Source organism: Urocitellus parryii, unplaced genomic scaffold, assembly GCF_045843805.1.
Source record: "Urocitellus parryii isolate mUroPar1 unplaced genomic scaffold, mUroPar1.hap1 Scaffold_45, whole genome shotgun sequence".
NCBI classification, from domain to species: Eukaryota; Metazoa; Chordata; class Mammalia; order Rodentia; family Sciuridae; genus Urocitellus; species Urocitellus parryii.
In genome coordinates, this window is record NW_027554016.1 from 1,145,350 (window position 1) to 1,170,142 (window position 24,793).

At 35.9% G+C, this 24,793-nt stretch overlaps 1 pseudogene; it reads right to left on the reverse strand.

Annotated features, from left to right (window-relative positions):
• Positions 1–1,227: 1,227 nt before the first annotated feature.
• Positions 1,228–24,793, reverse strand: part of LOC144252533 (leucine-rich repeat-containing G-protein coupled receptor 4-like) — a 66,774-nt pseudogene continuing 43,208 nt past the window's right edge.

Here is a 24,793-nt window from a genome sequence, read left to right on the forward strand (position 1 = left end):
GTTTCTATTTTTACATTTACACATTTGTCACTATAATCAGAAATGATGAATTCAGTTATCTTCTACCATATAGTAAATAGGTTTGCATAGAGGTTTACAGTTTCTAGTGGTAAAAGGGGGGACTTAGAGGTTGGCTGAGATGTTTATGAGGTAGGATGTGAGAATATGGAGGTATTAGATTATATGATTAGTGAGGATAATAATAAGAAGTTGGATGTTAGTAGGAGAAATAAGAGATAGGCAACCCCATGCAAAATTCCCTGTTAACTCAGTAGCAGGATAACTGTTAGCACCCCAATAGAGAAATTTGTGGTGCAGCCAGGCCACAGGGACCTTGGTGACGCCAGGTCCTTATTGTTGTCCCTTGATAGTAGTGGCGATATCCAAGTTTTGTGGTGGTGGAGCCTCAAGCCTATAAGTACCCTGATGTTGGGCTGTGGAACCACACTTTGGTGAATAGGAAACCCCAGCACAGGGTGGCTCTCAGTGCATATGTGGGGTAGGCCTTTCCCCTGGATCTCTAGGGTGTGGTGTTGGCATTTTGATTCTTGATCTGTAGTATGTAATATGAATTTTCCCATACCTTTAATTTTTCCCTACCCTACTCTTTTCCATAATAGAAATTTTATGATTTTGTGCCTGTTTTAGAATGTTCAGACTGCTATAATAAAATACCATAAGCGGAATGGCTTATAAAACAATAGGAATTTATTTCTTATAGTTCTGGAGGCTGGGAAGTCGAAGAGCAAGATGTCAGCAGACTCAGTTTCTGGAAAAGACTTTCTGGTTCTTAGATAGTATTTTGCACTTGTGTCCTTATGCGGCTGTCGTGGACTAATTTCTATGCTTCAGCTCTTTACACTATTACAACCTACTACATAAAACACATTTTGGAACTAAGATTATGGACAAGAGTTCTTCAGTTCACCATCTGGATTTCTGAGGATTCGTAAAACTCCTGAAATAGAAGCAGTTTTGTGTGTTCGAGACTATATACGGGTCCTTTTTAAGGAAACTGAGATAGCAGCAATTTAAGGGCTAAGAATCAGAAAACATATCATCTTTAAGAAATGGCCCAGGACTCTCTGCAGAAAGGGCTGCATTTAAGGATGCAGGCGCCTGCTCAGCCTCTAAGGTGGAAGACAGGAGATTGTTTTGGTTTGCTGAAGGTACTTGGAAGGGTCCAAGGAACCTTGGGACCGGTTTATCGGTCGGGCAGCCTCAGGTTTACCTGGCGCGCCCCAGTAACTCCGTTCCTCTCAGGCTCAACACCTCGGCCTCTAAGTCATGGGCATCTTCGTCCACATCTTCCTCATCCTCTCTGTCACCATGTTCATCGTCAAACGAGAAGCTCTGGTGGCCGAGGGGAGACAACAGTGACATGGTGGAATTGCTGCAGCCCTGAGGCAGCGGCGACCAACAGATAGACGTCGCCACCGCCCCCAGCCTCTGTCCCCGGAGACCCGTCATGAGGACGGAGAAGGAGGCCACGGAGGCCTCAGACTCAGAACTGCAGTCCGCAGAGAACAGGATGCCAGGAGGGGAAGAAGCAACACTCCACCGCCACACAGCCCACATCTGGCCCACATCTGGCCCGCCAAGTTCAAACCCGCCAAGCTGCAGCTGGGACACGATCTCCCAGCAGGCCCCCCGCGCGCTGGGCCCGGCCAATCCGGGCCACCTGGGTGCCGCGTTGCCATGGCGACGCAAGGAGGACGCGAGGGCTGTGTCTGGGCCTGTAGAACTTGGCTTTCTCTCTGTCTGCCCTTCTTCCTGTGTCTGGAAGGTGCCTGTTGCTTGTGAACTTATTCAATTCTGTGTCTCTTCCAGCTGACACCTTCCGGGGGCCTGGGCTTTTTTTGAGGTGTTGTTGCAGACCATTTGGTATTTGAAATAACGTTATTACTAAATAAAGCAACTCCTCTTAAAGGGAAAGAGGCAGAATTAAGGACTAACATCCACCCCTCCACCACACCCCCCCCACCCCAACACACACATAAGGTCAGGATTATATGCACCAGTCTTGATTTCCTTGAACAGGTCATGCTTTTTTTGAGGCTGATTTAATTTAACTTTACAAGTGTATCCACGAAAGCAGGTTTAGGTGGCCTGGGGAAGTAGCTCAGTGGTAAAGTGCTTGCCTAGCATGCATGGGGTCCTGGGTTCCATCCCTGCTACCAAAAAATAATGCAGGTTTAGGACAATCTTTTAGTGTTTTGATACATCTTGTTTGCCTGGCGTCTTAAGGCATCTAGTCTGTCTACACCTGTGAATTGTTTTTACTTTTTTAAGCCTCTATTATGTGCTAAGCCTCTAACCTTTGCTAAGCACTGGGATAAAAACTGCTGTTACTCTAAATTCCTCATCTTTTTGTGGTGACAAATGTAATTAAAATATGCTGTTATGTGTATTTTATGGGGAAAGAATATTTTGTGGGAACTCGGAGATTGGAGATGGGGATAAAGGTAGCAAGAAAGATGACAGACATTATAAAGCTGGATGCTTTATTTATACTGGTGTAAATTTAGCTCTGTCTAAATTTGTATAACTGGTAGAAGTATCATGTGAAAACAGACAATGACTAAAAATAGCACATAAAGTTGTTACTGATCAAAGAGTAATACACCATCCTTGATGAAGTTTAGATCTACAAAATTTGACACAGGACATTGATATATGATAAAAATATTAACAATCAAAGACAATTCTGGAAGCAGAAGCTATAATAAAATATGATATGCCAGCTAGAGGCACAGAGCATGGGAGACCCTGAGTTTGATTCCCCTACCACAAAAAAATAAATATGTATGCTTAAAACTTCTTAAATGGAATATTTTTAAATTTTAGTAACAACAGTGAAATGAAGAAAATCAGAGCAATCCAAGTGAGTAATAAATTGATCAAAGAATAAAATTTATTTAGTAGAGTTTTTCATTCTCTACCCCAATAATTCAATATTGGCATGTCTGGCTAAAACCTTTCATTAGAACATTTTGAGAATCAGTAATATCAAAAGACCCTAAACTGTTTTAGGACTTCATAAGGAAGAAAGCTTTAGGAGAAATTTCCCAACAGACATAACCTAATGCAAGCATAGTGGAAAACTCACAGGTTTTATCTATGAAAGAAAAAGAATTTTAATCAATGGTTTTTCTCTTAATAAATTTCCATAAATAAGCTGTTGACCTTTCTGATCCTAATTTATTCCTCTATAATATTAAGGAAATAATCTACATCACAGTCATATTATCTAATTAATCCTCAAAATTTCTAGTTCAGGATCTGACAGATTTAAGAGTAAATTGTATCACTTGAATGCCAAAGCTTTTGCACTGTAACTTTTTGGTATGGGAATCTAAGATGTCATATACTTCCCTTCCTCCTTTAGATGTTTTATTTTTTAAAAAATGCTTTATAAAAGAAAGCCCTTTCCTTCATGCTTCAGGGTCATCATTATGACAATTACATTATATGTTAACAATACTGGAGACCCAAAGACTATGGGGCAATTCCATGCTGTGTGTACACATATTTGAATGTAGTCAAGTCTTGGGGTCTCTTATACTGCCTTTACATTATTGGGGCCAAGAAGTCATAAAGAAGGGTATAAAAAGCATTAAAAGATTTTTTCCCATATGTTTTACTTACTAATGTCTTTTCTTACTACTCATTTATTTTCACTTTCATGGTATATTTGAGATTTTTTTTACTGGTTCTGTAACCTGTAAGTGAAGAATGACTTTTCCTTACAAATTCCTGTATGACATTGTAACAAAAATCATGCCAATTTTAGTTAGTTTTAAAAATAATTATTCCTAGAAATTTACAGATGAAACAATATGTCTTGGATTTCTTCAAATAATCTAAGAGGCAGAAGGATTGAGGGGCTAGTGAATAAGGTAAAGATGAAACAAGGTTTATTGTGTGTTGTGGTTTTGGTGGTGGGCATGGGAAGGGGAGAGGGAGAGGGGTACCTAAACCATTCTTTTTATTGTGAAAATTTCAAACACATATAAATTTTAAAACAGGAAGAGGCATACACATTTACTAACACCTACAAAATATAGCCAAAATTAAGAGGAACTAAGTTTTGATTGGGATCTAATTTGCTGTGGTTCAGGCATTCACTTAAATTTTATTAAACCCTTTGTTTTCTCATTTGTCCAAAGAGAGCTTGGAGATTGTAATACTACATTTCTAGGCAACTGACTACAATTAATATCATGTAGATATTTTTAATCATTTGCTTTTAAATAAAGATTAAATTGGTGATATTCACTTATATTTCAAAATATGTTTTCCACAATATAGTTCAGATTTAAGACAGGATAAAAGTTTTAAGTTTAAGTGTTCTTAAATATTGACAGATAACTATCAAACAATATTTTCTAATGGTTACTTCCAACATTTTTTCTAATAATGTCTTTTCTATTTAAAACTTTTTAAATTTGTCTCCATAATAGATAGTAAATGCTTTAACATACTTAGTTACAAATTAAGGCAAAATATATTGCTTTCTAGAAACTTTAATAATTTGAAACATAGAGTACAATATTGTATTTCATACAATATATAGCACAGTTTACCACAGATTTTGTATATCTGCTATTCTATTTTTTAAATGAATGAAGTTTTCAATAACTTGAATTTTGAGAAAACAAGTTTAATTAAGATTATTACCAAGTTATGATTTAATATTTATCAGATGTGTAAATATACAAACCGTGATAGCAAATTTTAAAACTTATAAATAGTTGGCCTTACAAAATTACAACACACTGTAAATAAATCCCTCCCACATTTTATACAAACTACATGATTTTGATATACAAAGATTCTGTTTTTACACTGACAATGTACAACCGAGATTATTTACAATGAAAAAAGTATATAAACCACAATTTAACATTCTGCTACTGGCAGTCACTATAGGAGGTAGCTTTAATTAAACGAACTGAACAGAAGCCATGTTTCCCTACTTGTGTTGTAAAAATAATTTACATAAGATAAAAATTCTTTATATGCACAGTATGTACAGTTTAATTATTAACCTGTAATCTAGCTTAATTTTTTTAGTATATCCAGTATAATAATATGGCAGTAGGTTTGCTATTTAGTACATTGTTCAAAAAACTTATTGGGCAATCATAACTTTAAGACTCTACAAAAAAAACATGGCAGAAGACCCTAGATGAGAATCAGGTAAAATTTTTAATTTTCAAAGACATAGGATTAAACCTTATCCTTTCTCCCCCACCCCCTTAATGATATGTCTGTCTAGTTTAACCAGAACTCAGCATATGAACTATTGAATAGGTTTTTTTGTAAGTCATGGTATGGGAAATTTTTATAGAAGCATACAAGTAATAACATAAGTTTAGGAGAATCCAGTTCACTAAGAAATAAATTATGTGCTTTGTGTCATATTTATTTTCAGCTTCCTCCAATTAAAAAATGACCCCAGTTTACTTTTTGTGTAATCCATACTGTTAATAGATGACATACCAACAAAACTGGAAAATATCAGTAGAACCAATGATATTAAGAAGCATTTATTAATGGGAACATTACATGGAGCCATCAAATCCCTTAGGTACTATTAAAATCTCATTAGTATGTAGTGTAGCCAAAACTACTTCAACTCACACATCAATTAGCCATTTATTTTGTACTAGTAATATAATTGCAAAACACTGAAAATCATGGTGAGCATAACAAAGCAATGTAAAATGACCCCAAACAAATGTACTGATATTTTTATTCTATCAGCTGTTAATATGATTTTTAAAACATCTTCAGGTTTATATAGATTTATAAAGCAATTTAACAAAATCTATGATTCTCATGTAAAAGTGGAAATAGAAAACAATGACACCTATGTGTACTCTCACAGTTCTAGTTGGGAGACAATCAAGACAAGCCCTTTTTTGGCCCTGTAGTAAGTTGTCCTGAGAATAATGATCAAATATTAGGTAAAATTAGCAAGACTCTTTTGTCAGTTATATAAAGTCACATTTGAACTACCTTTTTAAAAATATTAACAGCTGTCCTTTATCTTGTGCTTAATTCAGAAATAGGTATAAATTTGCTCCTTATGAATCTGAAAAAACCTAAAAGTTATATTGCTATACCACACCTCAAATCCTTTTCAAGTTCTGTTTCAAATAGACCACACATTCCTTGGAAATTGCATTTTTCACCAATTAATAATTTAGGCACCTGTTCTTTGAAAAATATCAGGTTTGAAAAATAAACTTCCACCTTCCCCTTCTATGTGACACCAGGCAGTGATTACAGAAGTGCTTCCCAGATGAAAGAATAGAATATGGTTCACTCTATAAACACTGTGAATTTGGTTGATGGGGGAAATAGTTACAAACACAGTAATTCGGTCTTTAACTCTTGGTAGATTGTAAGCGTCGCACACCAAAGGGAATCCTTGACTCTGATAGAAGCAGGCTCTACCATGCCTGCACTTGGTCAGAACTGTCTGAGACAAAGGAGTCTTCTTCATCTGCCTAATCAGAGTGGGCTGACTGTGCCACAATCAGACCAATATCCCTCTGGTCTTTGGCAAGAAGCCACTGCCAATGCAGGACAGCTGTGTGATTTTATTAAGTGTTTGCATGATACTGGCTTTGTCAAAAGAAATGATTCGCAGCAGTCACATACAGTCAGGTTACCCTACAAGTGTGAGTACATGCCACAGTCATAGTAGAAATCCTGTTCCACACAACCACCTTGGCTACTGATGGAAACTGAAACTGATCCACTTTTCTTGGTAATGTGTCACTTCAGTAACTTCCAGTCTTCTTTAAATTTTTGATTGAAGAAAACATACAGGACCAGATTTAGGCAAGCAGGCAATGGGAAAAATATCAGAGTAACACACTTCATTATTTCAGGACTGATAGAGATTGCAGTGATCAATGGTGCAAATGAGAAAAATGCAACAGGGCAAAAAAAAAGATGCAGTTGGTGAAAATTAGCCAAGTAACATGCTTAATCATGCTAGATTGTGAGTTTTCTGAGAGGTCTTCTTTTTCCAAGTTGCAGTAAAGTTTAGTGTAGATGATGGCCATTAATAAAAATGCTAGTGAGTTTAACAGCACTAAAGTCACGGTAAATCCTAATGATGGCTTCTCTCCTGTGGGAAATGGCAAGCACAAAGGTGATGCAGAATATTCCCCTCTATGGAAAAGGAGGAAACAGCCTGCTACTGCAGCACCCAGAAAAGCAAAAAGGGCTACAATCCAGAACTGCTTGAGATGATTGCTTTCCCATTTTTCATGATATTTTTTGCAGATAAGCTTCTTTCAACAGCTGCTAAACATTAATAAAATATTGCACTTTCTGAGGAAAAACCTGCAAGGAACTCAGCTGCTTTGCAGCCATTGCCAGTGTCCCACCAAATGCCAAATTCAGCAAATCTGCCCCAGGATACGGCATCAAGAAAAGTTAAGATGCCAGTATAGATTCTCATGAATAAGTCAGACACAGAAATCAAGCCTATGAACAACTTGGAGGAAGGCAGTGATGTACAAGATGTGAATGTTGTTAAAATGACTAGCAGGTTGAAAAACAATGCAACCAAGAAAATGAACCACATGGTGAGACATGTCATCCAGCTTCCCACAGGGCTTAATAGCACCTAACATGAAAAAGAAACAGAAACATGAAAGACATTTTAGAAAATACCATATTTCATTTAATATGCTTGATAGAATGACTATTGATGGTTGATTCTAGAATAAATGAGTTACCTAATTGAATTGAACCAAACTGAAAAAAAAATATTGCTTTTAAGATATTTCAGTCACAGACTAGGCTACTTTAAAAATTAAGCAGCTTAATATCTGGGTGTAGCTAGCACACACCTATAATCCCAGGGACTCAAGAGGTTGAAGCAGGAGGGGATGGCAATTTCAAGGCCAGCCTCATCAACTAAGCAAGATCCTGTCTCAAACTAAAAACATAAAAGGCCTCAAGGGAGGGTACTCAGTAGTAAAGCTCCCCAGGGTTCACTCTCTAGTACTGAAACAAAACATAACCAGGATTAGTTTCTTTTATTATTTGGTAAGGGCATATAGAGATATTTCCAAGAAAATTTCTACTTTTTCTTTTTCTTTATTCTTTTTTAAATATTTTTTTTAGTTGTAGATGGACACAATATCTTTATTTTTTATGTGGTACTGAGGATTGAACCCAGTGCCTCACGCATGCCAGGCAAACACTCAACCACTGAGCTATAACCCCAGCCCTCTACTTTTTCTTATACCAAATATACAAAGCACAGAATTTAGCATATAAAAGGTACTTAAAATATTGAGGGTCTGTAATCAGATGGTTTATAACTTGCTATTCTTACCTTAAAAAAGCCACTTAAGCCTAATAAGTTGCATTTTCTGATATGTAGATAATAATGCCTACTTAATTCAGTTGATGGCTTAAGTAAATTTGCATACATAAGTACTTATGCAGGCTGCTGGGCACATAGTGGAACTTTAGTAAATATTAGCTTTTTTTTTTTCTTCCTTCCTTTTCCCTATGTATTTTATTTTTTAAAAAATATTTGTATTAGTTGTTTATGAACATTTATTTGTTTGTTTGTTTGTTTATATGTGGTGCTGAGAATCTAACCCAGTGCCTCAAACATGGCAAAAGCTTTACCATTTACCACTGAGCCATAACCCCAGATCTCTATATATTTTATAACTGATATGTATGTATATACACAGATTTGTAACATTTTAAACCCAATTTCTTATGGCATTTCACAGCAACCTGCTGAAGTTGGTTATGGTTGATAATCAATGTTAACTATTCATACAAAGCTTGGCACAAAACAAAACCCCTCTATAATAGTAAAACCCCTATATATATATAGGATCGCAAGAATGCACTTAGTAGCTGAATTACTGGTTCTAATAACTGACTTTGACATGCTAGTAATCTCACAAATGAAAAATATTTCATTTATAATTAAGGAGTGAAAATGTTTGACTATAAAGAACAAGAAAACTATGATTGCCTAAAGGATGTTTTAACTTTCTGAACTGTCATGAAATTTGACATATACAGTGGAACTCCAGTTCTGCACCATTTATCTGATTTTCAATGAACACAATTTTTTTTAATCAAATTTATTTTCACTCTGAACCCTCAGGAAGTGCTAAAATGGAAGTTCTTTCTCACATTTTATTTTCGAGGAGGGTAGTACAGGGACAAAACCCAGGGGTGTTCTACCACTAAAGTATATATCCAGCCTTCTTTATTTTTTATTTGGAGACAGGATCTCTTTAAATTGGTGAGGGTCTCATTAAGTTGCTGACACTGACCCTGCACTTGCAGTACTCCTGCCTCAGCCTCCAGAATGGATCCGATTATAGGTGTGTCCAGTACTGCAAAAGAATGCTGTTTCCTGCCAGGCAACGTGGCACACACCTATAATCCCAGAGGCTCTGGAGGCTGAGGCAGGAGGATCATGGGTTTAAAGCGAGCCTCAGCAACTTAGCAAGGCCTTAAGCAACTCAGTGGGACCCTGCCTCTATAAATAATATATAAAAAGGGCTGAGACTGTGGCTCAATGGTTAAGCACCCTTGGGTTCAATCCCCAGTACCACCGTCTCCTCCAAAAAGTATGATGTTTACTTCTCACTGATAATCAGTTCTGTGTACAATCTCCAACACCTGAATCCTTCATGGGGAAGAGAGTCAACTGCACTCCTAACTGTCAAAAATTAATATCTGCACAATAAAATAAATTACATAAATGATTCTTGCTAGTTGCACTTACTCATCTGTTAAAATTAAGTTTGTTCTCATTCTCCACACAAGGAAATGGGTTAAATATTCAAAGCATACATACATAGGCCCTTAAGAAGCTCACAATTCAGCATCAGTTATTAGTAAATTCACAGCACTGATGATTCTAAGTTATAAAATTAATGGCCAACCCAGGCATGGTGGCACACACCTGCAATCCCAGTGGCTCAGGAAGCTGAGACCAGAGGATCGTGAATTCAAAGCCAGCCTCAGCAACACTGAGGAGATAAGCAACTCAGTGAGACCCTGTCTCTAAATAAAATAGGGCTGGGGATGTGGCTCAGTGGCCGAGTGCCCCTGAGTTGAATCCCTGTTACCCCGTCACCCTCCCTACCCCCAAAATTAATGGCCAGTTCATCCTGTGACATCATACTAATAGGAATCTCTTTGGTAGCACCTGATTTAACAAAAAATATTTAAAACCTTGCCTTTATAGTAAAAGTATAAATCCAAGTTCTCTGGTAGGCAGGCAGAATATGACATTACAATCAAGTAAATATTGGCATCATTTAATAACTTTCCTAAAACTACAACTTCAATGAAGTAAATCAGAAAGAGTAGACAAGATTGCATTTAAAAAACAATTATAGGTTCATGCTTATAATCCCAGGGGCACAAGAGGCTAAGGCAGGATGATCACAAGTTCAAAACTAGCTTCAGCAACTTAGTGAGGCCCAAAGCAACTTAATAAGACCCTGCCTCAAAATGAAAAAGTAAAACAGGTTGGTGATGTGGCTCAGTGGTTAAGCAATCCTGGATTCAATCAATACCAAAAAATAAAATGAAATAAAATAATAATAATAATAATAATAATAATAATAATAATAATAAAGAACAAGAAGAAGAACAAGAAGAAGAAGAAGAAGAAGAAGAAGAAGAAGAAGAAGAAGAAGAAGAAGAAGAAGAAGAAGAAGAAGAAGAAGAAGAAGAAGAAGAAGACGACTGGGGACAAAACTCATTAATAAAGCAGAAGCTTTGCATTCTGGAGGCCCTGGGTTCAATCCCTGGCACTACAATAAATAAAGAATAATATAAAAGAGCAAGAGCTGTTAATATGCAGATTCTGATTCAGTGGTATGAGCCTGAAATTCTGCAAGAAATGCTGGTACACTGACCACACTATGAATCAGAAGGCCTTACAGGATCATCTAGTCCCACCCTTATAAAATAGAAATAACATCCATCGCCAGGAAGATTAGATATATTTGCCCAATGTTTACTTAAAGTAAAATATTACAGCCAAATGGGTTGAGCATTACCTGTTGGGGGTGTACAATGGATAATTATTTGACTACGCTCTTCATTTTCAGCAGTGCTGGTGACATTTGCTGCATCAGTGGTACCCGAATATACAACAAAGTACGTTGAATTAAAAGTGGGCAGTTCAAAAGAACCAAATGTTCCCACAATTTTCTCTCCCCTGCATGATGTTAAAGTTCAGTGTATACAAATGTGGCTTGATAATACATTAAAAATGCCAGTAAAAGAGGAAAGGCCATTTTTCTCACAGACTTCATATTGACCCTTCCCAAACTGATTACAACACATACATTTTGATTAATGTCTTAGGGAGTGTTCTGTTTCTAAAGGTTCATGTACTTGCCTTTCTCCTTTGTCACACTATGGTCTTGAAGCCTGTTATCTTCTATGTTTAAATTTGCATAAGATTCATAGCCCCAAAATGCACAGCACTGATAAGCATATGGTACTGATAAAGACCTGGAGAAAAAATTGTAAAATACACCCTGAGTAGCAACTTCATAGACATAATTTTGTTTTGTAAAAAGCATTTTAATCTTTGAAAACCCCAACCTGTGAGTCAGAAAAGTCTAAGTATCATATACTTTAGTCTTGACCATTTATCCTCTAGGAACCTTATCTATGTTAAACACTCTGGTAAAGCTCATAAAAATGATCATAAAGATACACCACAAAGTTTCTCCCTTTCTATGAGGTGTCTCTTAAGAAAGGTGGATGCAAATCAAGTATATATAAAGTTTCATAATAATACTGTAATTTAAAGTAAAACTGTTGCCAGGTGCAATGGCACAGGGCTATAATCCAAACTGTCATATCTAAAACAGTTTTTTTGGTCAATGTTTTCTCCAGCCCTACCAATGGTTCTATGGGGTGCCTGACATCCTCTTGTGCAATACCCTTTCTACTTAAAGCAGCTAGTATTTCTACCCAAAAACACTGGCCTCTCATAAGCCAAAGCCCATTAGAGCCCAGGATATTTTGGGGAAACTTGCTAGAGACAGTGGTACAAGAAACTTTATCTGCTTTAAGAGAGAGCCCCGGGAAGATGAGGTGGCACATGCCTGAATTCCCAGCTACTTGGAAGACAAGGCTAGGATGATGGCAAGTTTAAAGTTAGCCTATACAACTTAGTGAGACCATATCTCAATATAAATGCTTTTCAAAAGGGCTGGAGATGTAGCTTAGTGGTAGAGTGCACATGCAAGACCCTTGTTCAATCCCCATACTGCAAAATGAATATATATATATATATATATATATATATATATATATATATATATAGAGAGAGAGAGAGAGAGAGAGAGAGAGAGAGAGAGAGAATCTGCAGGAAGCCTGTACATCCCCTTTCCTTAGCTAATTCATGTGGTTAAACCAACTCCAGTTGGCTTCTCTGATTCTTCAGCCCAAACATTCACACTGGATCAGGCAGGAAGGCAGCAATTTATGGGGGATAAACATGCGTCCTCCCTGCCATCTGGAGCCACCCCAATTCCTGTGAAACCTCCTAAAGTAGCCCTCTCCCCATCAGTCCTACTCAGGTAAATGCTGTCTGGTTCTAAGCACTCAATTTAACAAAGAACCTCCTTCCTTGGCTTCTCACATCCTTTGATTATCTCTTTGATGGGTATAAATTGTCTTTTACTTGCCCAGCTCACACATCTGGTAAATGGCAGAGCTTAAGGTTTGGACATTCAGGCTTTTAACCACCAAGTTTAATGCCATATACCATCTAGCCTCATTAAATTAAAAAAAGCAAAACAAAAACAACAACAACAAAAAAAATAGGGCCCTGAGCCAAACCAAAAAAAAAAAAAAAAATTCAAATACCACTCCATATTTTACACTTGGCCTTGAACACACCTTGTAAGTATTGCTGAGAAATAAAGTTGATGGTGCCAATTTTGTAGTCTGGTAGTGATTTGCACTGCTCACCAATGATTTCTGGCTTTTCATCTTCTGGGAACGTGCAGGATTGCACTTCCAGATCACATGACTAGTCCTGACCAAAGAGTGTGCATGGAAGGAGTTTGTGCCATTTCTGGGTGGAGCATTTAATGCTAGTGAGAGACAAGCCTGAAATATGTCTCTCTGATAGGACAAACAATAATGCCCTTTAAGGTGTTTTCTCCATTGAGCAGAGCCCTCAACCAAACTATCATGGTTGCAAAATGTGAGCAAAACACAGATCTTTTTGATTTTAAGCCATTGATATTTGGGGGTTAATAACTATCATAGCCTGCTCTAGTCTATCCTGACTGATTTAGCTAGCCTCCTATATCCATAGTTCAACCAGTTGAGGATCAAAAACTTTCTTTAAAAAAATGCTTTGATGGCTGGGGCTATAGCTCAGTGGCAGAGTGCTTGCCTAGCATGTGTGAGGCACAGGATTGGATCCTTTCATTGCATAAAAATAAACAAATAAAATAAAGGCATGCTCTTCATTGACAACTACAAAAATGAAAGTAAAAATATTTTTTAAAAACTGAATTTATGGGATAGGGTGGTGGCTCAGTGGTAGAGCACTTGCCTAGCATATGTGAGGCACTGGGTATGATCCTCAGTCCCACATTTAAAAAAACAGATAAAACAAACAAATAAAATAAAGGTATTGTGTCCATATGTAACTAAAAATATTTTAAAAACTGCATTTTTACTGAACATGTATAGACATTTCTTCTTGTCATTATTTCCTAAACAATACATTATAACAACTATTTTCATAGAATTTACATTGTACTATGTTTATAAGTAATTTAGAGGTGATTCAAAATGTACCAAAATATTTATAGGTTATACAAATATTACGCCACTTTGTATAAAGTGTTGAACATCCATGGATTTGGGAGTCCAGGAGAGGTTCTGAAACCAGACTCTCAAGGATACTGAGGGACAACTGTACATACAGTATGATTGTTTACTCATTGATTCAAACATTTTTCTGCCCAGCTGGTCAAGAGTAAAAGCTTAAGCCAAAGTCCTGAAGGTCCTAGTTTAATACATCTGGGATGGGGAACAGACCTGTGCAGCTTTCTGGTACTCCCAAGTGATTCTAATGGTCTAGCAAGGCTGAGATTCCTGCATGGCTACATCTTGTGATGGTAGATTAAAATATGGTGTCTACACTTGAGGGCTACCTAGACTGAGAGGACAAGCCCAGAGCCAGAAAAATCACACTACTAAGAGGGTAAATTACCGGAAATATGCAAAAGTAAGTAAGAATATAGAAGCAATTGATGAATAATAAAGCTTTACATGTAATAGAAAGTAGATATGCTTCTTGGAAAATCCATTCATCACATGTAGTAGAAATTAGATATTCTTCTTGACAAATCCATTCATCAACTCTGTGAATCCAGAGCAGGTACCCAAGCTGTCAGTTTAACATGTAGATTATTATCTGTCACTATGCTTCCAGTTATGTAAAACAAAGCTTAGAAAACCTCTAAAGATGTGGTGCAGGGTCAAAATAGTTAGTACATGGCTCAATTGGACTCCAGATCCAGGCTTTTATCTATCTAGGGCCCAAGGCCTTGGCTGATTCATTTAAGGCCCCTGCTTCTCTTCCAGTTTTCTCCCTGCCATGCTACTTACTGCACACTACAGTGCTTTGGCTCCTGCTGCCATGTCTGTCTGGCGTGCCCTACTTCAATTCTCACCACATTGTTTCTGAACCTCAGCCAGGTCATTGAATACGGGGTTGGGTGGCCCAATCCCTGGTGCTATGACTGCCCCCATCGATAGCACATTCCTTTACTGGCTCACTGAGCACCTCTATAATTAGATTGCAGTTGGGTCTCAGTTTCTTTTCTCTGAGTCATGTAAGTAGCATTGGGGACACTGCTAAAGCATCAGCGATGGCCACATGAATGCTTACCTTGGCTAAATCAAATCGCTGCAACCCACAAGACTGATCCTTCCAACAAGAACACACAGTAAGATATTTATGAAAGGCCTTTGTTTTCTTGTAGTTTTGCAACCACTGTACAATTCTCCACCTTTGTGAATCTCAGTTGTCAGATGTAAAATGGACTAATGGGAGTACCTGCCTCACAGTTGTAAGAATTTATTAAGATGAAAACTTAAGTGTCTTGCCTGTTCATAAGGGAGACATGAACTAAATTCCAACCACATTGGTTGTTATGAGCATCTTCTTATTAAACCACTGGTATTATCCCTACTCAGCATGCCCCTAAAGACATCGTCATTAATATTATCACTCATACATCCCACCAAGTCTAAGTGGCTGTGCTAAACATTCCTTCCTAGAATGTATAGTATTCTCAGAATCCTCAAAAATGAGTTCTTCACATTCTTGTGATGGTTCAGTGTCCCAATCATGAATTATCTCCCTGGTACCTCCAGAAAGCTGCCCAGTGCATTCTCAGGAAGTGTGTGGCTGCTAAACAGTTCCATTCAGGCTCTTTGGATATGGCTAAGAAAACATAGGTTCTCCTTAGGCTCCCACTTTCACTGACCTTCTCCCCACTATGGGTGTTTCCAATTCATTTATGGTCAGCCCAGGCCACTGTGGAGGTGACCCCTACCTCTCCCTGCAGGAGGGTCAGGGTGGCAGTCAAACAGTCCTGTGGACTTCTGGAATCATTGATAACTCTAAAAGGAATAATACTTGCACCAAGATTATTTTCATTCTTACTAGAAGGAACTCAAAGAATGGGGATTTCAGTTGGGAATAATAATACTCCATCGGCCCTCAGAGTGATCTAATCTTGTTTCCCTTCCTTCCTCATTTTTCAGATATCTGAAGCACAGTAGGCCAAATTGGGGTTTTGGTGAGGCATTCCAGTTGAGGTTGCCTGTTGAACAAGTCTGGGCTATTATAAAAGGACAGGAAAAGAGTTAATTTTCCCACACCCCAAATGTCATCAGAACAGGCAACCTATGAGGGAAACCAAAGCTCAAGCCACAAAATAAAGAAAAATGTAAATTTGGCTTTCTGATTAAAAATATTCTGAAGACCCAATTTGATTGAGTGGTGTTTGCTGAGATCCGATCCTCAGCACCACATACCAACAAAGATGTTGTGTCCGCCGAGAACTAAAAATAAATATTAAAAATTCTCTCTCCCTCTCTCTCTCTCTCTCTCTCTCTCTCTCTCTCTCTCTCTCTCTCAAAAAAAAAAAAAAAAAAGAAGAAAGAAGAGACCAGAAATCAATGAAGAGATAAAGAGGTGTCCCAAGAGGCAGGTTGCCTCCAGGCAGGCCAGTGGCCAAAGTGAGAGGACCTCAGAGTGGAAATTTTCCCCAGAGGGCTGGAGCAAGAAATAACTTTTTTTTTCAGAACTATGTTCACAAACAACTGCTTAAATAAATTTTCAATCCCATATCATCTGTCTCATTTGGCTGGAACAACAAGCTTACATTCCACATCCTGGGCTTACCCTTCTGCACTCCACTGCCAATAAAGCATAAAGAGTGTGATTAGTTCTTTTTGCATGAAGAAGGACCATTAAATCAGTTGGCTTCTCTTTTATGTAGCTTCTTACAACAATATCTACCAACCTATCTTGTGTTCTTGTGTCATGCACAATCGAGGAACATTTTTTTCACAATTTAGGAATACGTAAACACCAGCCTTTTAATTAAAAAAAAGAAAAGGAAAAACAAATTCCACAGTTCCAAGTAAGGAAAGAGGACATTTGGTGGGTGCAGTAGTGCAGGCCTGTGATTCCAATTACTCAGGAAGCTGAGGCAGCAGGATGGAAAGTCTGTGACCAGTTTCAGCAACTTACTGAGACCCTGTTGCAAAATGAAATAAAAAGGGTTGGGGATGTAGCCCAGTGGTAGAGTACCCCTGAGTTCAATCCCCAGTACAAAAAAAGAAAAAGGAAAAGAAAAAAGATGGCGTTAGGATGAACACTGTGGTGATGAATTGAAATTAGTAGTAAAAATATGAACTAAAGATTTTTGAAGAAAGGAAAAAGAAAACAAAGAAAAAGAGATGTATGTGTATGGATGCATTTATAGGTTTAACATAGTTCCAAATTCTGAACACTAAGAGGACTTAGAACTTTTTTTTCCATAGCAATGAGCAGGACAGATCTCCACCCAGATCTGGCTTCTAAATACTATTCTCCAATAATAGAGACCAGGGCTCTTTAAGAAATGCTTGATCCCAGAACTGGAGCAGGGAAAATGTAAAATAATCCTGGAAATCCTTGTGGTGGCAGAAAATAGAGAGATGCTTAATAAGGAATAGGGGATTGATTTTTTTTTTAAATGGTACATTATAATTACATATACCAGGAGGATTTATTGTGACATATTTGGAATGCATGCAGCATAACTTGGTCAATTTGACAGGGACTTATTGAAAGGATTCAGGAAACAATCTGAAAGAGTTCCCAACAGCCAAGTTAGAACAGTTTGAGCAAATACATAATGGTAGTATTTGATTATAAATTATAGAATTAAACATATAACCATAGCCCATATGAATAGTAAAAAATAGGAAATGAAAGAATAGAGAAAGAGCAAGTTGTTTCCTTAAAGAAAATTACAGTTCATAAATAAAGAAATGATGAGAAAAATTAAAACAAAATAACTTTTAGGAGACCATAATAATAATTGTTATTGGTAAGATCTGTGAATAAATGCCAAAATTTAAGTGAGCAAAAGCAAAGTTATTTTTTTCCCTCTAGTACTGGGAATTTAACCCAGGGCCTCACCCATGACAGGCCAGTTTTCTAGCACTGAGCCACATCCTCTAAGTGAGTAAAAATTGAGGGAGAAATAATATATTCTCAAGGTATCTCCCAAAATATATTTATTAATTACAAAGAAAGAAATAGTAAGCTCATAGTAAGAAATCCAAAAAGCATCACATTAATCAAATAATTGAAATTAATATCACTCCTAACCAGTCATGCTGATGTGTCCCTCTTCCCACCAAATAATTCCATAAGGACCTTTCACCTCTGTGACATCTCCCTATAAAACCCATAACTCTGCCCAGTCATAAGTAAACACCAAACCCCAAAGGAGAGACTTTGTGCAAAACATATGACCAGCAACTTTCTAAAGGGTCATGGTCATAAAAGACTAGGAGAGACCGAGGCATTGCCACAAATTTGAAGAGAGTAAGGAGTCATCATGAATAAATGCAACCCAAGCTCCCAGACAGAAACAGGACCTTAAAGGAAAATTGGTGAAATGCTGTTAAGAACTTCACCTTCTTATTTCTACACCTTTTTCCTTGCTGTTACAAATGTGTACAATTATCTGTGAATATATATATATATATATATATATATATATATATATATATACACACACACACACACACACTTATTCATGCCTAAAAGAAAGTTATCTAACAAATGCATTTTTTTTCTCTAAGGGATATCACAGGAACGTAGGAATCAATCAGCATTTCCTTATGCATGGGGCCATTTTAAATAGCAAAATCATAAAAGGAAGCCCAAAAGGGTTAAATGATTCAACACTAAGTAGAGTAAGAAAAGTACACATGTTTACACTATGATAGCTGAACTGAGAAGAAAGAGAGTGGATTTATTTCAGCTATCATACTGTAAACATGGAAATATGAGCTTCAGATGACAAATTTGTTGCTGCCCTATGCATATCTGTAAATGATTGCAAAAATGAAAAATTGTTGGTTCTGGATTTACAAATAAATTGTAGTGACTAATAAAGTACACAAATGTGCAACCTACTAATAACAAGAATCGAACATAGTGCCTCACATGTGCCAGAAAAGTGCTCCTCTGCTGACCACGCCCCAGCTCCTTTTTCCCTCTTTCGAGATGTTGGGGATTGAACCTCCCAAGTTAGGCAAGTGCTCTAGCACTGACTACATAATATAATGCAATATAAAGCCCTTTTTCCATTTTATTACCTCTAAATGTATCAAACTTGAAATAAAATAACTTTCTATCCTAGCTATGATAATAGTATGGTTGGTGGGATGAATATATTTAAAAATACTAATTTTTTTCACCTTATTTTTTTCTAGGAAACAATTTTTCCATCCCAAATTACTAATGAGCATGAGACACTGATAACGGTGAAGAAACATTTTGCTACTTCTAGCTCATGCATAAGATACCTAAGGGGCCTGTTCCCAGAGAGTTCTTATGGAGAAAGCCATTTGGATGGTAAAATTTAATTAAAATAGTTGCTTTGGTTGTTATAGCCATTTTCTCAATTTAGCAGGAGTAAATTCATTTCTCACAATGTACTAATTGCAACTCATGAGTCTACAAGACTAAGTTGCTAATCCATTTTCCATTTTAATTTCACTATTTTAGTGGTTTTTCTTAAAAGAAACATTAATTTCTGACAAGTCACAAATGAAAAAAATAAATCTGTATGGACAAGTGTAGTAGTATTTCTAAGCTATACCTGTAAAATAATAGCCAGAACAAAATCTGAATGCTAAAGATTCACTTTAGTCTTCACTTTATTTGAAATTGTTCTTTGAGAAAGTTCAAAGGAATCAGGTGAAAAACTCTCTTCCCTATTAACATATATAACTATGCTGGGGGAAAAGGGCAAATCTATTTGTTGATTATTAAGGATATTTAGACAAATTACTATTCTTACTAGTTCTGTCTTTTTCTCAATTGCCAATTTCACTCCTTTTGTTTCTTGTGCCCTTAAACATATCACCTTATTGCCTTGTATCATAAGCTATTTCTGGCTCCTTTCTTTCCTTCATATTAAAAAAAATGTACCTGGGATTCTTCAGTTTTTCAAAATATTAGTGTCTTTTTTTTAAAAGCTGGAATTTGAATCTTTTTTGGTTTGTTATTAAAATGGGAACTGTCATTTGGAAAATTAATAGAGCCACAAGTTTCCTTGTTAAGAGGTTATTTTTTAAATCTAAATTTAACTCTCTCACATTCATATTTTATGGCATAACTTAGCCTCATCCCAATTGAATTTTTAAGTAGTATTCAATTCTCTATGGAAGCATCAGTGAAATGCAGATGCACTGTAAAAATATCAGCATGATATTGTGATCATGATAACTTGTATTATATGATATTTTTTTAAAAAATATGGTATATAAATCTGTAGTAGTGAATGTTTATATATAGCATCTCATTACTGTTTCTTCTCGTATTTATAATATGGAATTGTGAAGGACATATTTTAGGTAATTAAGCACTTACTATATGTCAGTCACTATCCTAGACATGGGGGTAAAACCATTCCTTTGACAGTTATAGTAGAAATTTTGTCTCCTTCTCACCATTTGTACTTAAAGTAACCCACATTATTAAAATGCTCAATTCTCCTATGTCATTTTCTTTCTAATAATTTTTAAATGTTATGCCAACCTGGAATGATTTTCATATCCTTCAATTGAAGAAGAGATGATGTCTATTTTAGGGTAGGAAAACAATATGAAAAGGTAATTGACTCATACAAAATTATAACAAATCAGTGATTGACTTTTGACTGATCTTAATCAAGACACTTTTAATATGATATTTATTTTCTTCCCTAAACACTTGCTTTATTACCAAACATTATTTCCATCTGAAACCCAAGTATTTAGGGAAGAAAAGAATCTTGAGAATAATCCATGCAAATATTTTTCATTTTTTATTAAGTGAGATGGAGAGAAATGAGATTGAGGTGTATGTTTTAAATTAGTAAATAGAGTTAATCTCAATACTATGATTACTTAAAATTGAAAAGAAGTAAAGAAGTAACAAATTAATTTTGCAATCTAGTTTTTCTGTGTTGAAAACATGAAAGACTGCTAAACTGTCATCAAATTGGGACTAATATAATTATCAAAATAGGATTTATTTTTAAAATGATATTTGGAGATTCAAAATGTTTTATAGGCCATAAAATTAAATAAGTTATTTAACTAAAATAATGGAAAAATCCTAGCATGGACATTCTCAGTACTGTACTCAGAAGATGAAAATAGACTGTTCCATTTTTATAGATCTCAGTTTAAAAATTTTTTGAGAAGACAAAAATGTCCTGGGTCACTGCACATTATCAAATGGTAACTGAAATTTCAAAAATTGAACAAATTTTTATAATAGCTGAAATTGCCCATTAGATTTGATTTAGTATTATCATTTCCTTAAAACCATTTCTTTCTTTAAAATTTTTTTTCTAGGGCTGGGGATGTGGCTCAAGTGGTAGCGCGCTCGCCTGGCATGCGTGCGGCCCGGGTTCGATCCTCAGCACCACATACCAACAAAGATGTTGTGTCTGCCGAGAACTAAGAAATAAATATTAAAAAAAAAATTCTCTCTCTCTCTCTCTCTCCTCTCTCACTCTCTCTTTAAAAAAAAATTTTTTTTTCTAGAAATTTGTTGTATTCTTCAATAATACTTTAAGATTATTTTAAAATACTGATTTGTTTTCAAAAGAAAATAAACTTGTATTAAGAAAAACATCAAGATTTGTTTGTTATCATTTGTACCTCAGTGTAATAAACATTATGAGAGAAAAAAAAAGTTGTTCCACTGCCTTAGAATTGCTTAAAGTTCTAAAAGCATTTAAAAGATGTTGGGAGATTTAAAAATAATTAAATAGGAAAAGTATAATGGTTATCAATTCAAAATATTTAAAAGCAGGGAAAGGGTAAACTACTTCTGTACTTGGCAATATTTTTGACTCTTTTTTTTCATGTGGTCCAAATTGCCACAGTAGAAGATGAACACTACTTATATGTAGGGCTAATGATCAATGGTTACATACTGGCCCAGCTCTACCTGCTGAGAAAATGTTGGTTGTACTTCTGTATTTTATGATAAATCTCTGCTTTTCCTAGGCCCCATGTGAACCTTCACCAACTTCCTTCCTGTTGCCCCACCATTTTTTTTTTCTGTCTAGACTTTTCTCAAATCCAGCAACTAAGGATTAACATCTGTAGTCCAAAAGTTGTGTCTACAAGTCCAGCTCTAGACTAAGTCAGCATCCCTTCTGATTGGTCAATTCTTGTGTCATATTGGACTTCAAATATTGATTTTTTTTCATATCAGTTTTATATTTTTATTTAAAAATATGGATATATATATATATATATATATATATTTTTTTTTTGACTATCACCCCTATAACAAGTATAAGTAATTATAAAACTCAGAAAATTATGCATGGTGGGACTGGGGTTGTGGCTTGGTGGTAGAGTGCTTGCCTAACATGTGAGGCACTGGGCTCAATCCTCAGCACCACATAAAAATAAATAAATAAAAATATTGTGTCAATCTACAATTAAAAATTTAAAAAAAAAGAAAAGAAAAAAGAAAATGATGAGTGCCAAGTTGGGTGTGATGGTACATGCCTGTAATCCCAGCTACTTGGGAGACTGAGATAGGAAGATCACAAGTTGGAAGGCCAGCCTGAACAACTTATTAAGATCCTGTCCCAAAATTAAAAAAGGGCTTGTAATGTAGCTCAGTTGCAGAGCATCCCTAAGTTCAGTCCAATATTGAAAAGAAAAAAAAGTGATAGATGTCAAAGGAGAGCTACTAATCAGCTGCAGTATGAGGAATTGAAAAGGAAATGTTGTACTCCATAAGGACATAAGGGGAAATTTTGAAAGACTTTTGAACTTTTGAGACCCTGAGTTTTTGGACAGGTTTAAAAAAGGAGGTCATCACTGGCATACTAAAGAGCATTCTCCTTCATCTATTCATTTAGCAACATCTTCTGGGTGTTCATCATTAAAGGGCCATACAATATATTTAAGAACTAGAATTTCAGAATCAAACAGTCTTAAGTGAATCCCAGTTTTATCACTTAATACCTGTGTGACTTTTTTTTCTAGTAACCTGCCTCTTAGTACTACATATATAATGGGAATACTAATAGAACCTACTTTTTAGGGTTATCTAAGAACTAAGAATTCAGTGAGTTAATAATTGAAAACAATAGTTCTCAAACTTTAGTTCATATCTGAATCATCTGGAGGGCTTGTTAAAACACAGATTGCCAAGCCCCATCCCCAAATTTCTGATGTGAGAATTTGTATTTTAGACAAATTTGAGGTGATGCTCTCACTGCTGCTCTAGGAACATACTTTGAGGAACACTGATCTGAAATATTTAGAACAATGCCTGGCACATAATATACTCTATGTAGATGTTGACCATTTATGCCTTCACTCTTTATCCTTGACTGTTTAATCTGTACCAGACATTGTGCCGAGACACTGGATACAAATGAGATGATATACAAATGAGATGAAGATGTGATTCCTCCTCTCCAGGGGGGGTCACAGTGTACTAGTGAGTTACTCCTTAAGTAAAATAAATCTAACATTCTATGTACTAAAATAACACGTAATGTACAAAAATATCTTAACTAGTTTGATGCATTTGTTATACTAAATGGTTATGTGTATAACTGATGCAAATTGTTTCAGAAATTGACTTAAGCTCTTAGATAAATAGTATTCACATTATTTTTCAGTTGTTAATATTTTATAACTTCTCTCAGGTGATTTTTGTGCTTGTAGGAAAAAAGATTTTTAAAGTAGTTTAAGTAAAGTCAAGTTGGATTACCTAAAGATTCCTAGAATATGTGCTAGTAGATGATTATTTACAATTATGAGATATTGGGTGCTTTTTACATTGTTTTCCTTGTGCTGTATGTATACTGTGCTTGAATTATTCAAGTAATTATGTAAATTTTTTATATAATTATTATAAAAATATTATATATTTATCTCTTTACTCCCATTCTCAGTTCCCAACCATTGCAAATCCCTGTCGCCATTACATTCTTTCAGAAACCTGAATCTGATTATGTAATTCTTTTACCTAAACAATATCCAGGGCTTTTAAAATAAAGCTCAGAGTCCTTCACATGACCTGCAAGACCTGTATTATACCTATCTGCCTTCCCAAAGCATTGCTCTAATTTCCATGTTCAAGCAACACAAAGATTCTAATACATGCCAATCAATTATATGCAGTAACCAAAATAACCACAGGGTGTCACTAAAGTTGTAGTTATTTGCACTCCTAAAATTTTCCGATTTGAATTCTAGGCTTTTTTTTTTTTTTTTTTTTTTTTTTTTTTTTTTTTTTTTTTTTTTTAAAGAGAGAGTGAGAGAGGAGAGACAGAGAGAGAGAAATTTTAATATTTATTTTTTAGTTCTCGGCGGACACAACATCTTTGTTGGTATGTGGTGCTGAGGATCGAACCCGGGCCGCACGCATGCCAGGCGAGCGTGCTACCGCTGAGCCACATCTCCAGCCCTGAATTCTAGGCTTAACAAAAAAAAAAAAAAAAAAAAAGCTTGATTATTTCTATCTATGTCTATATATTCTATTCTATAAATCAGAGAGAATCTCTTAATAGTAGTGTGTATATAGAGAGAGGCAAGAGTTTTATAGACATCAGCCTTAGATTTTTATTCTAGGAGATAAGTTTCAAAAGAGATCCTTTTTCTTTAAAGATACTTGGGGTGTCTTTAATTTTTAGAAACAAGGAATTATTTCATATTTCTTGATGCATTTATGCATTTATTGCCTCCAAAATTCAAGTGTAACTTCTTGAGAGTAGGATTGTTACCATTTTTTTTTTTGTATCCCTTTTCTTTCCAGCAGTCGTGGGTATGTAATAGGTACTATTTGAATGAATGAATAATTAGTACTCCTTTATCTGAATTTTGAATAATTTTTTTCTACCTAAATATTTGTAATATGACTGAAATGCTATCTTTTCCATATTTTTATTTGTGCATT